At 41.1% G+C, this 14,098-nt stretch overlaps 1 protein-coding gene and 1 non-coding gene across 4 annotated transcripts in view; both read right to left on the bottom strand.

Annotated features, from left to right (window-relative positions):
- Positions 1 to 14,098, bottom strand: part of LOC126190282 (cell division cycle and apoptosis regulator protein 1-like) — a 253,430-nt gene that overhangs the window by 231,063 nt on the left and 8,269 nt on the right. The gene's annotated exons all lie outside the window — the stretch shown is intronic.
- On the bottom strand, positions 8,572 to 8,646 carry Trnal-caa (transfer RNA leucine (anticodon CAA)). Its single transcript has one exon. It is a non-coding gene; the product is annotated as a tRNA-Leu (tRNA).

Below are 14,098 nucleotides of genomic sequence, written 5' to 3'. Positions count from 1 at the left end.
AGTGAACTTGTTGTTTCATTTAATAGCAATAGGATATGTTAAATGATCATGTCATTGTCGAATGGCGATTGCATAAGAGACTAAAAGTTGGTACTGTCACAACTGAAGAGGGAAGATACTGGTTCGGCAAGGTGACTTTCTATGGACCTAGTCTGGAAGGTAATAGTGACCAGTCTAACTCCACAATGATGGACTGAGTCTAACAATTAAAAAACTGAAGGTGCCGCTGAGCTATGGCAACCGGTAGACGCACACAAAATTAGTGCTTTCCGCTCCACAAGAGGTGTGGGCAAGGAGGCAGAAAGCATTAAGCTTTAACATGCAGTTAGCCTTTAGATGACAAATATGGAAGAGACAAGTCAACTTTTTGTCAAGATGAAGTCCCAAAAATTGTGAACATGCAACAAGGTCCAAGTAGAGGTCTGGGTCTGGATGAACCCTGGTATGATGACACCATTCTCTTGGATCCCTGGAGAGCAGAGAGTAGCACCAACTCTACCCCTTAATAACCAATGGGATAAAGATCAGCAGTGTAGTAGTGGGTGTTAGAGCTGTACCTTTTTTAGATTGAAGACAGCTGATAGGTATTCCTGCTTAAGGGAAATCTCTCTAACAAAGGAACCACTTTTGACAAAGCTTAGGTATCCGATTAATGAGGGAATTACTATATTTCGTCAAAATATACAAGGTATTAGAGATAAAGTTAGTGAACTGCTTATAGATGTTGACTCTGAAATTATTGGTATATCTGAACACTTCTTAAAGAAGGAGATAATTCAGAGGCTTCCTTTACCAGAATACAGGTTGGCTGGCAGCTTTTCTAGGAGCTCTTTGCGGTGTGGGGGAGTAGCTACGTATGTGAAAAATAGTATCCCATTTGAGTCAATTGATGTTTCAAAGTACTGCACTGAAAAGGTGTTTGAATGTTGTGCAGGTGTGGTTAAATTTAGTGGAGCTAAACTTCTTACTGTTGTTATTTATAGATCCCCAGACTCCAATTTCACAACATTTTTGCTAAAGCTAGAGGAGGTTCTTGGTTCACTTTATAGGAAATACAAAAAGTTAGTTATATGTGGTGACTTCAATATTACTTGTACAAGTGATTGTGCAAGGAAAAGGATGCTGGTAGACCTCCTTAATTCATATAATCTTATGCCAACCATATTCTTTCCAACGAGAGTGCAAGGGAACAGTAGAACAACTATAGACAACATTTTTGTTCCTTCCTCATTACTAGAAGGGCATTCTGTTAGCAAAAAGGTGAATGGCCTTTCAAATCATGATGCACAAATTTTAATTCTAAAAAATTTTTGTGCTGCAACACATGTTAAATATAGTTATCAACTTCTTAGGAAAGCTGATCCAGTTGCTGTAGAGACCTTTGTAAACCTTATCAAGGAACAAGAGTGGCAAGACGTTTATAGTGCTGATACAGTAGACGATAAATATAATGCTTTCCTCAAGACTTTTCTCGTGCTCTTTGAAAGTTGCTTTCCGTTAGAACATTCAAAACAGGGTACTAGCACAAAAAGGCAGCCTTAGTGGCTGATTAGAGGGATAAGAATATTCTGTAGACCAAAGTGGCAATTATATCTTAAAGTTAGAAACAGTCAAAATCTAAATGCAGCAGCCCATTACAAACAGTATTGTAAGGTGCTTAAAAAAGTTATTAGGAAGGCAAAAAGTATGTGGTATGCAGATAGAATAGCTAAGTCTCAGGAAAAAACTAAAACCATATGGTCAGTCGTAAAGGAAGTGGCTGGTCTGCAGAGGCAGGTCGACGATATAGAATCAGTGCATAGTGGGAATGCCCGTGTTACTGATAAGTCGCATGTATGTACAGTATTTAATAATCATGTTCTGAATATAGCAGGTGAACTAAATAGAAACCTAGTCCCAATAGGAAATCATATAGTGCTCGTAGAAATAAGTGTTCAGAGACTGTTGCCTGAAATGCTCCTCCATGATACTGACAAGAGGGGGATTGAGTTAATGATTAAATCACTAAAGACCAAGAACTCTCATGGGTATGACGGGGTATCTAGCAGAATACTGAAGTATTGTTCTATGTATGTTAGCCCAGTACTTAGCCATATCTGTAACTTTTCCTTTAGGAGTGGTCGGTTGTTTGCTGACCGATTAAAGTACTCGGTAGTGAAGCCACTTTATAAAAAGGGAGACAGGGATAATGTTGACAATTATAGACCTATTTCTATGCCATCGGTGTTTGCTAAAGTTATCGAGAGGGATGTATATACAAGGTTACTGGAGCATTTAAATTGACATAATTTGCAGTCAAATGTAAGTTTGGTTTTAGAAATGGTTTAACAACTGAAAATGCTATATTCTCTTTTCTCTGTGAGGTTTTCGACAGATTAAATGAAAGGTTGCGAACGCTAGGCGTTTTCTTTGATTTAACGAAGGCTTTTGACCGTGTTGACCACAAAATATTACTGCAGAGGTTGGACCATTATGGAGTAAGGGGAGTAGCTCACATTGGTTCGCCTCTTACTTTAAGAACAGAAATCAGAAGGTAATTCTCCACAATATTGAGAGTGGTAGTGGTGTTCAGTCCCAATGGGCCACTATTAAGTGGGGCGTTCCCCAAGGGTCGGTACTGGGGCCACTGCTGTTTCTTATCTATATAAATGATATGCCTTCTAGTATTACAGGTGATTCAAAAATATTTCTGTTTGCTGATGACACCAGCTTGGTAGTGAAGGATCTTGTATGTAATACTGAAACAGTAACAAATAATGTAGTCATGAAATAAGTTCGTGGCTTGTGGAAAATAATTTGATGCTAAATCACAGTAAGACTCAGTTTTTACAGTTTCTAACTCACAATTTGACAAGAACCAATATTTTGATCAGACAGAATGGGCATATTATAAGCGAGACAGAACAGTTCAAGTTCCTAGGCATTCAGATAGATAGTTAGCTGTTGTGGAAAGCCCATGTTCAGGATCTTGTTCAGATACTAAATGCTGCTTTATTTACCATTAGAACAGTATCTGAAATAAGTAACAGTTCAACACGAAAAGTATATTTTCATACGCTTATGTCATATGGTATTATTTTTTGGGGGAATTCTTCTCATTCAAAAAGGGTATTTTTGGCTCAAAAATGGGCTGTTCGAGCTATGTGTGGTGTAAGTTCGAGAACCTCTTGTCGACCCCTATTCAATAGTCTGGGAATTCTGACATTGCCCTCACAGTATATATTTTCTTTAATGTCGTTTGTTATTAGCAATATTAGCTTATTCCCAAGAGTTAGCAGTTTTCACTCAGTTAATACTACGCAGAAATCAAATCTGCATGTGGAATGCACTTCCTTGACTCTTGTGCAGAAAGGAGTGCACTATTCTGCTGCATCCATTTTCAATAAGCTACCACAAGAACTCAAAAATCTTAGCAGTAGCCCAAACGCTTTTAAGTTTAAACTGAAGAGTTTCCTCATGGCTCCCTCCTCCTATTCTGTCGAGGAGCTCCTGGGAGGCTGTTCTGGCATTTCTGGAGTTATTGGAATAGCCTCATCTCGATTCTCGTCCTACTCTTCGACTGCAACCTTTGGTGCCTGAGATTCTAGCATGGGCCTATCTGCGATGGGTGTGGGGACAGATTAAGATGATCTGTAGGTTTCTATGGAGAGGTGTCCCATGTTAACAGAATGTAGGCATCCATATTTTTTTTACTCCTCCGTCTGTGACAAGCGGTCAATAGACTTGTTATTCTTTTATCTTCTTTCCTTTCTTAAAGATTGGGCAAACCAGCGAACATGGAGGATGGTGCTCACAAGGGAACATCCCCATCGCACCCCCCTCAGATTTAGTTATAAGTTGGCACAGTGGATAGGCCTTGAAAAACTGAACACAGATCGATCGAGAAAACAGGAAGAAGTTGTGTGGAACTATGAAAAAATAAGCAAAATATACAAACTGGGGCGTCCATGCGTAAGATAGGCAATATTAAGGGCAATGTGAGGCGAGGAGCTCCGTGGTCCCGTGGTTAGTGTGAACAGCTGCGGAACGAGAGGTCCTTGGTTCAAATCTTCCCTCGACCGAAAATTTTAACTTTTTATTTTCAGTTTATGTGAAAAACTCTTATGTTTTCATCACTTTTTTTGGAGTGATTATTACATCCACAAGAAAACCTAAATCGGGCAAGGTAGAAGAAACTTTTCACCCATTTGCCAAGTGTACTAGTTAGGTGGGTCGACAACATATTCCTGTCATGTGACGCACATGCTGTCACCAGTGTCGTATACAAAATATCAGACGTGTTTTCCTGTGGAGGAATCGGTTGACCTATGACCTTGCGATCAAATGTTTTCGGTTCCCATTGGAGAGGCACGTCCTTTCGTCAACTAATCACACGGTTTTGCGGTGCGGTCGCAAAACACAGACACTAAACTTATTACAGTGAACAAGAGACGTCAATGAACGAACGGACAGATCATAACTTTGCGAAAATAAAGAAAGCAAAATTTTCAGTGGAAGGCAGATTTGAACTAAGGACCTCTCGTTCCGCAGCTGTTCATGCTAACCACGGGACCACGGCGCTCATCGCCTCACATTGCCCTTAATATTGCCTATCTTACGCATGGATGACCCAGTTTGTATATTTTGCTTATTTTTTCATAGTTCCACACAACTTCTTCCTGTTTTCTCGATTGATCTGTGTTCAGTTTTTCAAGGCCTATCCATTGTGCCAACTTATAACTAAATCTGAGGGGGGTGCGATGGGGATGTTCCCTTGTCAGTACCAATGACAGAGGCTGGAAGTAGATGGTTTGGGAACAGCTACATCCAAAAGCACAGAAACCACTTCTACACAAAGGGAAGAAAAATTTCAAGATCATGATGAATCGGTGAAAAAAAGTGAAAATATTACAATGAATGAACTCCAGAGTTAAGCTGTGAAAGAAGATTATGTAGTCTTCTGTATTTTAATTCAAACTCCATGTGATAATGGGTATAAAATGGTTTGCACAAACCCAAGTATTAAAACAGTGCATGAAGAGTATCAAGATTGTTGCCAACACACTTAAAAAGACCGTTAGCAGTTTAAGTGACAGTTATTTACAGGCTTAACCAGAAGCAGAGAAACTAATTTACACATGCCAGTTTTTACCAATTAAAGAAGGTAAGATGAAGGTTGTTTCATTCCTGAAGTCACAAACTTCATTGTCTATTCAATCCAAGGCTCACCATAAATTTGATCCAAAGCTTTTCATTCTTTGTTCTGTATTGTTTACTACTTCTCTACATGCTTGTAAGTTTTTGCAATCGTGTAGTTTTCTCATTCTACCACACTCAAAATCATAAAGGAAGCTTAACTGCAATATAAATGTGACCCAAGTTATGTTAATTTCTCAAGCAAATTGAAGTATGGAGTTTCATGCTTGGAACCACCTGAACTGCTTGTGATCTTTAAGCTGGGTGAGAATCACATGAAGCAACATATAGATTATAAGGCAGGAAATATTACTGGAATGACTTTGGATACTGCCAACATAGCAACTAGTGCACATGTATTCACAATTCAGAGTATTCTTGCTCCTTTCAAAAAGGTAATACACATATTGCCTGTGAAGCAACTGAATGCTGAAAGCTTGCTTAATGTAATAAGGTTACTAGTAGTAGGTGTACAAGCTGTTACACATTTTGCAAATCCACTACAAGCCAGTTCTGTGTATCTATGTCCGAAAGATCCCGAGAAGTGTTACAGGACTGCTTGCTCTTTATATACATAAATGATCTGGCGGATACAATGAGCAGCAATCAATAACTGTTCACTATTGATGCTGTAGTGTATGGAGAAGTGTTGTCATTGAGTGACTGTACAAGGATAAAGGATTGATTCAGACAGAATTTCTATTTGGTGTAATGAATCACGGCTTGCTCTAAAAAAGTGAAACACTATCAGGAAAATTGAGAAAATTTGCATCTGCTGATGACTGCAGAAGGATACTTCTGCCACCAACATACATTTCATATGAGAATTTGAAAGATAAGAGAAATTAGGGCTCATATCGAAGTGTTTTGACAGACTTTTTACCTTGCTCCATTTGCAAATAGATCAGCAAAACTAATGATGGGTAATGGTTCAAGGTACCCCCCACCATACACCATACAGTGGCTTGCGGTGTATGTATGCAGATGTAGGAGGATTGTGGGTTCAATGTCCACTACCTATCTGCTGGATGCGGGCACAGGATCTCAGGTTATAGACTGAACCCATCAAACAAATCAACTGCTTCCAAACTGAGTGGGACAGGCTTTGCCCCTTGCTTATCCTCTTACAGAACAACGTGCCATTACAATCTGAAGAAACTGCAAAAAGGCAGTTCAGCCGTGGCAGCTCGGTTTGCTGGTCTAACTGCATCTGGCACTAGTGACGGTAGTCACCCACCTTGTGACTTATCTTTGGGTTTCCTGGTTGAGGTGTGGAGGCTCAGCACAGTGGGGAGAGTTGTGAACCACACATGACGGAAGAAGCGGGGCTGGAGTAGCAGTGCCTTGCAGCGGGGTTCGGTTGGGTACAATTGGGATGGATAACACATGTACCCAGCCGGATCGCTGAGCGACTTGTCCAATGTTGGGCAGCCGCTAAATAAGGTGACGAAGGTCGTGCTCTGGAGCTCTGGTGATGTGGGCCTTGTCCTTTTATTTGAAGAGGAGTTAAAAGGATAATTCACGTGTGCCTTGGCTTAAGAGTGGCCTACGGTTGTTAGTGTGTCTTCTTTGAAGCCACGTGATTCTGTTCATTGGTAAACCCCTTGCTTGGGGTACGATGTTATGAATTGAAGTGGTAACACCAGTGACTGGCAGTGTACCCAATGGCAATGTCATGGTACTGTAACAGGTACAGCGTATGAATTTGAAATCTAATTGTGATTTAGTAAAGTATTCATTCTAGCCTATGTTAATGTGTTTTAGTCATAATTTAACTACATAGGGCTACTACTGAATGAAATTTTCTGCCTTGCTTAAGGGTTTGACTGCAACTGCTCTGTTTGTACCTGCACCTTGTCAGCTTTGTGTGCTCACTTATCATCTTACTTAGACAGAGGCATATGTACACTACTGGCCATTAAAATTGCTACACCAAGAAGAAATGGAGATGATAAACGGGTATTCATTGGACAAATATATTATACTAGAACTGACATGTGATTACATTTTCACGCAATTTGGGTGCATAGATCCTGAGAAATGAGTACCCAGAACAACCACCTCTAGCCGTAATAACGGCCTTGATACGCCTGGGCATTGAGTCAAACAGAGCTTGGATGGTGTGTACAGGTACAGCTGCCCATGCAGCTTCAACACAATACCACAGTTCATCAAGAGTAGTGACTGGCGTATTGTGACGAGCCAGTTGCTCGGCCACCATTGACCAGATGTTTTCAATTGGTGAGAGATCTGGAGAATGTGCTGGCCAGAGCAGCAGTCGAACATTTTCTGTATGCAGAAAGACCCGTACAGGACATGCAACATGCGGTTGTGCATTATCCTGCTGAAATGTAGAGTTTCGCAGGGATCGAATGAAGGGTAGAGCCATGGGTCGTAACACATCTGAAATATAACTTCCACTGTTCAAAGTGCTGTCAATGCAAACAAGAGGTGAATGAGACGTGTCACCAATGGCACCCCATACCATCACGCCGGGTGATACGCCAGTATGGCGATGATGAATACACACCTCCAATGTGCGTTCACCGCGATGTCGCCGAACACGAATGCGATCATCGTGATTGCTATACACAGAACCTGGATTCATCCAAAAAATGACGTTTTGCCATCTGTGCACCCAGGTTCGTCGTTGAGTACACCATCGCAGGCACTCCTGTCTGAGATGCAGTGTCAAGGGTAACCGCAGCCATGCTCTCCGAGCTGATAGTCCATGCTGCTGCAAACGTCGTCGAACTGTTCGTGCAAATGATTGTTGTCTTGAAAACGTCTCCATCTGTTGACTCAGGAATCAAGACGTGGCTGCACGATCCGTTACAGCCACGCAGATAAAATGCCTGTCATCTCGACTGCTAGTGATACAAGGCCATTGGGATCCAGCACAGCGCTCCATATTACCCCCCTGAACCCACCGATTCCATATTCTGCTAACAGTCATCAGATCCCGACCAATGCGAGCAGCACGGATCCCGATCAACGCGAGCAGCAATGTCGCGATACGATAAACTGCAATCGTGATAGGCTACAATCCGGCCTTTATCAAAGATGGAAACGTGATGGTACGCATTTCTCCTCCTTACACGAGGCATCACAACAACGTTTCACCAGGCAATGCTGGTCAACTGCTGTTTGTGTATGAGAAATCGGTTGGAAACTTTCCTCAGGTCAGCACGTTGTAGGCGTCGCCACCAGCGCCAACCTTGAGTGAATGCTCTGAAAAGCTAATCATTTGCATATCACAGCATCTTCTTCCTGCCAGTTAAATTTCGCGTCTGTAGCACGTCATCTTCGTGGTGTAGCAATTTTAATGGCCAGTAGTGTATTTATTGTGTATGACCAAATCCATTCCAATTATAAAACTTCCTAGTAGATTAAAACTGTGTCGGACCGAGACTCGAACTCGGGACCTTTGCCTTTTGCAGGCAAGTGCTCTACCAACTGAGCTACCCAACCACGACTCATGCCCCATCCTCACAGCTTTACTTTTGCCAGTACCTCGTCTCCTACCATATCAGCACACACTCAGCTGCAGAGTGAAAATCTCATTCTGGAACCATTCCAATTATCCTGTCAATCCTAGCGAATTTCCCCTGATCCAATTAAAAGCCTTGTGAAGGTGTGTGTGTTTGTTTGTGTGTGTGTGTGTGTGTGTGTGTGTGTGTGTGTGTGTGTGTGTGTGTAAGTTTATTTATTTGGCTTTAACTATTTGTTTTATCTAAGGTTGTGACTTATATTAACTTGCTAAAGCAAGTCTCATCATTTGCGAATGTATATTATGTTGTATTCTGAGGGTGCTGCCTTGCATGTGATTTATGTTCACAGTTGACTGCAAAACACACGAGTCTGTCTTGGTGTTTGCAGCTGTGACTTCTGGGCAGTCACTTTGACGGCATCCTTATCAATGCCTGAGGTCTACGTTATTGCCACGGGAGTGTACTTTGTCACATCGTCTGTCATACCTTGCAAAGGTTGAGTAGTAGTCTTGTTCCTTGGAACTATACCTGGGTTGAGCGACTGCCACCAGGGTTGTAGGCTGTGGAGGTTGGTGGGATTAACTCATGAACCTTTGTAAATTAAGATTTAAATTTCATTCTTACCGTTATTAACTCAGATGCTTTGTGTTTATTGAATACTGTTTTCTTTTGCTTATATTGGTAAATTTCAGTAGTTTGTCACTTTATACATCACCACAACTCCGCCATTGCCGGTCGCAAGTCATGGGCTCATCTCAGAAATTATGAGGAAGGAGGAGTGGGAAGAGTATCAACGTCTTAGAAGAACCAGGGTTCTTCTGGCTCTGGAAGGTAGCACCTTGTCATAGGACCCCTTGCCAGGGTAAGGGCATCAATGGCAGAAGAGGCAAACCTGCAGCGTTTGTACTCCAGAAGAGCAGCTACAAAAGGCGTCTGACTCCACGTTAGGGGTAGCTTCATTTAAACAGTAGAAGGCAATGGGAAACCAGTACTGTTATTTTCCCCGAGACAACCTCATGGCTTTACTCAATCTTAAATTAGATTCTGGAGTAACCAGACGGGCCTCCAGGGGTGGGGGGAGGGGGGGGCAGTGTTGAGAGGAGCCTCAGAATGCAAAGATCAATCTAAACCATCCTTGCAAAGCATTAAAAGGATAGCAACCTGGAATGTGCGAGGTCTCTTGCAGACATGAAAGCTTGCTATCGTGGAGAGAGAAATGGGTCTTCATGTGCTAGACATATTTGGACTCAACGAGACACACTGGAGAATATGTGGCCACTTCATGATTCAAGCAAAGAATACAGTATTTTTTCCGGATGTGAGGATATGAGTAGAAATGGCATTGCTACAGTGATCCCTAAGAACCTCTGTATTGCTGTTATGGGTTATGAGCCCGTTTGTGACAGAATAATCTCCATTAAAATGAGAGCTACTCTGTGCAATATCAACATCATTCGGGTTTATGCTCCCACAGCAGCTTCATCAGAAATAGAAATAGATGAATTCTATGAGGTGCTAGAAAATACTATCAGAAAAACACCCAAAAAGGAAATATTAGTCATCCAAGGTGACTTTAATGCAAAGATAGGTGAGATTGTAGATGATGGACATATGAGATCTGTGGTTGGACTTCATGGCTTGGGAGTGAGAAATGAATGTGGGGAGTGGCTACTGGAATTTTGCATGAATAACAACTTATATGTCTGTATTACCCTCTTTCAACATCATCCATGGCGTTGATGCACATGGATTTCTCCAGGGGGTAGGGTTAGAAATCAGATTGATTTCATTTTGGTGAGACAACGCTGGCGTACTTCGATCCTAGGTTGCAAGACCTATCCTGGAGCAGACTGCGGCAGTGACCATATCATGCTGTATATGAAAATGAAGATAAAACTGAAAGTGACCAAAAAGAAAAGAGTAAGGTAGATTCGTCTGACAGATAAAATTAATCTCAAAGAATTTGGAGAAAGAATAAGACCCAAACTCCAAAAATTAACACAGGAAGTAGCAGCTCCCAAAATATGGGACAAAATGAAAGAAATGATCAGTTCATCTCTCCCTGAACAGGTTATTAAGACCCCTCAAGCGAAGAATCCCTGGATTTCGAACAACACTCTACTACTAATTGAAGAACAGAGCACACTAAAGCAATGTGGCAGACGAACCGCTCAAGATGAAGAAGCATACAAAGAACTTTGCCACAAAATACAGCACAGCTGCCGAATTGACAGGACACATTATCTCAACAGTATCTGTGATGACAGAGAACATCATCAAAAAGTAAATAAAATGCATGACCTATCAAGAAGATAAACAGCATCACCCAAGAGTCCAAACTGAGCACATGGATGGTAGAAGATATAGATGACACTATTATTAGGGACAAGCAATTAGTAATAGCTAAGTGGAAACAACACTGTGAAACATTGTATTGCAAAGGAAACAACATTGAAGAAGAGAACATTTGTATGAAATCAAATAAAGAACCTGATATTCTGTACAGTGAAATCAAAAATGCCATCAAACATCTGAAAAACAACAAATCCCCAGGTATACATGGTATTTCCGGAGAAATGCTGACTGCGATGGGAGAGGAAGGCATGCATGCCCTACATTTAATATGTAATAAGGTGTGGAAAACAGGTGAATGGCCTAAAGACTGAACTACACCTGTCCTAATTCCTCTGCACAAAAAAGGATCAGTTAGGGACTGCTTCGACTGTAGGACCATAGCATTAATATCACAGGCTAGTAAAGTCCTTCTGCATATAATAAATCAACACCTAAAAAATTTTCTGCAGCCTCAGATTTCCGCAGAACAAGCGGGTTTCGTGTCAGGTGAAGGTACTCGAGAGGCAGTCTTAAATTTAAGACAGATAATTGAAAAATGTTATGAGTTCTGTGTCCCTGCCTACTTCTGCCTCCTAGATTATAAACAAGGCCTTTGATCGTGTCATGTGGGACTAGTTGTGGCATGTGCTCAATGAGTCTGGAGTTTGAAAACACCTAGTATCCTTACTAAAATGTCTTTATAACCGCAACTATAAAAGTAGATGATGAACACTCGGAATTTTTCGATGTGAGAAACGGCGTCAGACAAGGATGCATACTGTCACCTCAGCTCTACAACATCTACACAGAGTGTGTAATCAGGAAAGAACTGGGTGCCTGGGATGGTGGTATTTCAAGTGGTGGCAGGGAAATCAACAATTTTTGCTTCACAGATGACGCTACACTCATAGCAGGAAGTGATGAAGAATTTGGTAATCTGTTCTCAAGAGTGAAAGATATTAGTCTAAAGCTTGGCCTAGCGATAAACATGGAGGAAAAAAAAACAACAACTAATGGTTATAAATTGCCAAGGCATTGATCAAAACCAACTTACAGGAAACTTAAGGAATCTGGAGATAGTGAGTGATTATGTATATCTAGGCTCTCTGATCAATCGCATAGGAAAGTGTGATAAAGAGATAAGACGATGAATTATTCTTGGCCGAGCCGCAATGGTCAAACTCACACAGATATGGCAGAATTGGGCAATAACCAAGACAAAAAAGATGCGCTTGGTAGACGCATTGGTGTTTCCTGCATTCTTATACGGATGCGAGACCTGGACCATGAAAAGATGCCTTCGAGATGTGGTGTTAGAGGAGGATGCTATGTGAACCGTGGACACAAAAAAGAACAAATGTTTCAGTAATAGATGAACTTAAAATCACAAGAAGGTTATCTTCTCGTGTCAGCCAAAGATACCTTCAGTTCCTTGGGCACATCTTGAGGAAAGGGGATAATTTAGAGAAGACTATCTTGCAGGGAAAAATTGAGGGCAGAAGACCACATGGGATAGCAGGAAACAGATGGTTGGATCAAGCGAAGAAGATTACCAGCCTGCCTCTTCACATCATATTAAGAAAGGCCAAAGATCGCTGTGGTTGGAGACCTTTGTCTGAAGTTTCAACTACGTAAGAATGAATGAGGTCACGACACTCAGCAATGAGTAAAACGACTAATGAGGGATTACACTGATGGTTTCCATATTGTTATAATCTGGAATTTAATTGATTAGTATGTTTTTCTTAAATAAATGTTAATTTGGTGAAAAAAAAAACTGCCTGATGAGTCTCCCTTCCACATGTTGATATTTGATCCTTTTCTACCCTGAACCTGTTACCTGGCTTCCAGCAGGAAATTAGGGAGATGGGACCTACATAAGGAAGCAGTATGAGATGTGGCAGTGATATATTATCTCAATTACCTTACTCAGTTTCAATTTTTTATGTTCTGGAATTGTGATAAATGATTAAGATTACAAACAAAGGTGAAACGTGTGTGTGTGTGTGTGTGTGTGTGTGTGTGTCTGTGTGCAATCTTTTATTTAAGTTTGGTTGGTGCAAGCTGCATCATGATAACGAGATACTTCAATACTGATTAAGCACTGGAATCAGAATTTCTGTAGATGCTAAAGTCAAAGTCAACCATTGTCAAGCAGTGGGCAGCTGAGTGCCTGAGAAATGCCAAGTCATCGTGGCAGGGGGTTTGGAGTGTGGTATTGGACAGTTCCTGAGAGCTGGCATAAGGATACAATGGAAAAGAACTAAAAGTTAAATGCAGTTCACAGCGGTGGACACATCCTAAGACCTGAAGCTAGGAGAAAGAAAAATAGTCCCTCTGAAAACTAAACAATAAAAATTCCAGGTTGGGATATCAACAATATAACGAAAATGTTAGACTGCATTCACCATAAAGATGACATGCTGAGTTGCGGACAGGCACAATGAAAAGACTGTTAGATATGTAGCTTCCAGCCAAAGCCTTCTTCAACAAAGAAGACACCACACAGTCATTCACACAAGCAGGCACATCTCATGCATAAATTACTACCATCTCTGGTAGCTCAGACCAGAATGCAACTGTCATGTTGAATGAATGCAGTAATGTAGAGGGGTTGGGGAAGGGGAACAGTCTTTTAGTTGCGTGTGTTTGCAACTCACCTCAAAATTACATTTTTTTTACGAGTTAATATGAGGTTATGAATATAATAGAGGGAAACATTCCACGTGGGAAAAATATGTCTAAAAACAAAGATGATGTGACTTACCAAACGAAAGCGCTGGCAGGTTGATAGACACACAAACAAACACAAAAATACACACAAAATTCAAGCTTTCGCAACCAACGGTTGCTTCATCAGGAAAAAGGATATATATGAGGTTAAAATTATTTCGAGTAGTGTCCCAAAAAGTCTTCTAAATGAGACTTCATTGGGGGAACGAATCTAGGACACTACACTATTTAAAATGAAAATATTAGTGAAATGGCTTGTCTGACATGACAGGAGTCTGAAAAGTTGTAACTAGGAGTGACAGACCATTGCAAAGTTGAGAACACATTGCGTATTGTCGTAGGCAGGGTCAATGTAAAGTGGCAGT

This window comes from Schistocerca cancellata, chromosome 1 (assembly GCF_023864275.1).
Source record: "Schistocerca cancellata isolate TAMUIC-IGC-003103 chromosome 1, iqSchCanc2.1, whole genome shotgun sequence".
NCBI lineage: Eukaryota > Metazoa > Arthropoda > Insecta > Orthoptera > Acrididae > Schistocerca > Schistocerca cancellata.
This window is presented reverse-complemented; position numbering and strand designations above follow the sequence as displayed.